This window comes from Leguminivora glycinivorella, chromosome 21 (genome assembly GCF_023078275.1).
Source record: "Leguminivora glycinivorella isolate SPB_JAAS2020 chromosome 21, LegGlyc_1.1, whole genome shotgun sequence".
In the NCBI taxonomy this organism is placed as follows: Eukaryota; Metazoa; Arthropoda; class Insecta; order Lepidoptera; family Tortricidae; genus Leguminivora; species Leguminivora glycinivorella.
In genome coordinates this window covers 11,577,332-11,581,643 of record NC_062991.1, presented here as the reverse complement: position 1 = coordinate 11,581,643, position 4,312 = coordinate 11,577,332, and positions in this window count along the sequence as shown.

Sequence of the window (4,312 nt, the reverse complement as noted above, 5' to 3'; positions counted from 1 at the left end):
CAACAAGGGGTCACAGGTCACAGGTGAATGAATTGTTACCATATTGAACGAATGGATAGATACATAGTTCTGAGGCGTGTGAAGTAACGTGACAGTTTTGAAACCATTCGAATGATGGTCATTCATGTTTGGGTGAATGAAAACATGTGAATGAATGTTACATCGCTAGGGTTACAGAAACATGCAGAGCAACGTGATTTTATTACTCTATTCAATTATGTAAAAGGAAACAAGTGTATTACTAGTCTAAATATTATATGTATAAATACAAATAGTCACATTTTAGGAATGGCGACTATGTTATTTTTTACACACATCAGAGGCTTGGTAGTTTTTTTTTAATTCGGTAGTAAATATGGTAAATATTTAAGTATTTTTTTAATCATCGTAATAATGTAAAATGTTACATAGATTATCAGATAGTTATGCATGTTAACTAAATTTATATCTTAATGTACGAGTTTCTTCTTTCCACAAAAGTCACAAGGTCGTATCAGCACGAAATGCAAACGCACATACGTCTTTATTCCTTACCAATCAATAACCGGTTGATAATGTCAGCTCAGACACCTGGCAGACTACAGTTAACCGACAATCCTACTAACATAAAAATACATTTAAACCGTACCTACATATAAGTCTTATACGACTTTTTATCTCATTCAATTATGCTTCATAACTCAAAGTTGCAAGTCACGTATTTACTCGACGTATTTGCAGATACGACTTTATCTAACTATTTTTCTGAAGCACCTGTGTGATCGATTTGCTATAACAAGTTTAGAAGACTGCTGTAAGTGCTATAACACTTATTCTGGAGGATGCGGGATTAGGTTAATGTGGTAATCGCATATGGTCCTGAACCGGTCCGATATTATACTAATTAGATCTTCCTCTGCAGTTGGTATGTAATTTTAATGAGCGTTTTATTTGTTGCAAACGTTGATTTCAAATACAATCGTAAGTAATTTAAATCGTAGCTTTCAAGCATGTAGAAGTAGAATATATTATTAATTTAATGAATATATTATAACTTTATTAATTTAATAACTAATATTAAATAATATAACAAACGGAACGTAAACATATTCTAATAACTATTTTATTAGGTGTTATGTGCTTAACCTACTGATGTGCCGACGGATAGTTTCCAAATTTCTGAAATTTTCACAAAGGAAAACTTCGGAAACTTTCCATTCTTTGTATGGACAATTGTATGGATAGAAACTTTCCATTTCATAAATTTAAATTCCCTTTATTTTTCGTGAAACTTTCGTGAAAGTTTCCGCAACTTGCACATCACTAGCTTAACCTTTTGTGCACGTACCAGTGTACTTATCATAAATGTGTACCTATACAGGTACACTGACTGAACTTAAGTCATGTTTTTCCATTTTCTTCGAGATTGATAAATTACTCTAAGAAACAACACAACCGAGGATTGAATCCATGATTTTTGTCCACCAAACTCATATCAAAGTTTCAAACGCGTTCATTATTAATCGTATTATATACCCACTTAAACAAAATTCTTTAACTCGGTAAAACAACCACGTTATCGTTAATTGTAGTTTACTGTCCAATTTAAAACAACATAATCACATGCGTCCGTAAATCCCATAGACACTTACAACCTTACCACTTTATGGATCTTATTCGCGAAATGAGAGTATTAATGTCGTATGTGAACATGGGTTGTACGTGCACTTAAGTCATTTTTGCAAGAAATTGTGCTATTTTTAACTATCCGCATTGCACCTGGCGTAGTACTGTTAAACTACGCAATCAGGAACGTATGACCTTTATATTAAACGATTTTGAAGTCGTAAGTATGTCGTCAAGTGCAAAAAAATCCCACCGAGTTGGTAACAAAACACTTTACAGGGTGGAGGGCTTTAGTCTGAGTATGGCACGCTGTCGAATACAGGGCCGACAGTATCCAGTCAGAAAGAATGATCCTTTGTATACATACTGGCCGATTCGAAAATACACTAATAGGAAGAAACTACTCTGTACACAAATACTGGCTGTGCACAGTAGCGATTGAGGCGAAAAACCTATTGTGTGTAACTTAGATTGTGCAGAATTGCGAACAGGAAGAATCGCCACTGTACACAAATAATAACTGCGCATGAGGTCAAAAACTATTGTGTGCAATTCAGAATGTGCAGAATTTCGAACAGGAAGAATCGCCACTGTTCACAGGTAATGACTGTCCACAATAGAGAATGAGGTGAAATACTAATTGCGTAGAATTCAGATTGTCCAGAATTGCGAATAGGAAGAAGTGACATTGGCAAGCACGTCGCATAATCCTCATTTAATTACCACTACTTTAACTATAAAACTCCCGTGAGACTCATACATATGATATGAGTATGCGCTCTCGACATGTAAAGGCGGAGTCGCTACTCTTGAGAAAGGTCCTCGAAACTGGACCGAAACACGTCGAACGGTGTATCGACTTAATACGTGAGTAACCCGCTTAAAATATTTTTAAATATATAATTACCACTATCTTCAAGAAGCTAGATAATCACATTTTTCGTCATAGGTCATCCGTTCGCTATAACGAGAATCTTCTTCAACCTAGCGTTTTCCCGGCCTAGCGCTAGGGTCCGCTTTCCTGCCGTCTCCTCCATTTCGCCCGGTCATCGGCATCCTTACGGCTCAGCCACGACATTGGTCTAAGCGCAACAGCGGTGAGCGGCGGCCATACATTGGAGCGAGACACAGCGATGGGACTTTTCATTCGCACGTATGGCTGCCGCTCACCGCTGTCGCGCTTAGACCAATGTCGTGGCTGGGCCGTTAGGCGTGATATTGTTCTCTCGCATTTCCGCTCTGACGACGTCCAGCCAGAGCGAATAATACTATTTATTTTATTAAAATATCGTGTATCGTTTTATTAATGTATCGTTTCGCCCTTGCTTGCTCTTAGCTGTATTGGCGCAAGAGAGACGCGCAACAACTAGGTACCTACATGTCATTCAAGTATTGTTTATGATCTTATGATATCAGAAATAGCAGAATCCGTGAATTAGCTTATAAAAATCATTCAAATTCATTTTATATTTCACCAATTATTATTGGGTCCATATCGGGTCGCATATATTTTTTTGTAATATCTTCTATGCGCATAACAACTTACGACATCATCATCAATGTGCATACATATAGGAAATCATATTATTTTTTGTCATACTTCTTTTGCTCTAATAATTAGTGTCATACTTAATAGATGTCATATACTCCTTATTCATACAAACTTAGATTATAATAATCAAATGTCATACTAACTATCAGCACACTTATCAGGTTTGATAATTTGTTTTATACATAACGATTTTTAGCATATTTATTACCAGCTATAATAGTTCACTATAACCCCTTGAAAAATTTATTTTTTTGTTTTAATTAAGTACAATTTATTACGCATAATATTACTTAAATTATGAATTTTTCTAAAATTTTACAATTTGTAAATTGTTTGTTTGGTCACAGTTCTAACCCAACCTAAACCTAATTTAAAAGCGGTTCGTTGTTGTGTAGGGTCGCAGTTCTAACCTAACCTAAACCTACTCTGTATGCCGTTTGTTTCTGTGTGATCACAGTTCTAACCTAACCCAAACTTACTCTGTAAGCCGTTTGTTTCTGTGTTGTCACAGTTCTAACCTAACCTAAACCTACCCTGTAATACGTTTGCTTATGTGTAATTCAAAGGTTTAACCTAACCTAAACCTACTCTGTAAACTGTTTGTTTTTGTGTGTGGTCACAGTTCTAACCTAACCTAAACCTACCCTGTAATACGTTTGCTTATGTGTAAATCAAAGGTCTAACCTAACCTAAACCTACTCTGTAAACTGTTTGTTTTTGTGTGTGGTCACAGTTCTAACCTAACCTAAACCTACCCTGTAATACGTTTGCTTATGTGTAAATCACAGGTCTAACCTAACCTAAACCTACTCTGTAAACTGTTTGTTTTTGTGTGTGGTCACAGTTCTAACATAACCTAAACCTAATATAAAATCCATTCGTTGTTGTGTAGGTAGCAGTTCTAACCTAACCTAAACCTACTATGTAAGCTGGTCGTTTTTGTGTGTGGTCACAGTTCTAACCTAACCCAAACCTACTCTGTAAGACGTTTGTTTCTGTGTGGTCACAGTTCTAACCTAACCTAAACCTACCCTGTAATACGTTTGCTTCACTGTTTGTTTGTCGATGAAATTGTCGTCGTCGCACCTAACTGGGCTATGTCATATGAGATTTGAGTTACTTATTAGTACATTAAATTCGAGCCTAAACAGAGTT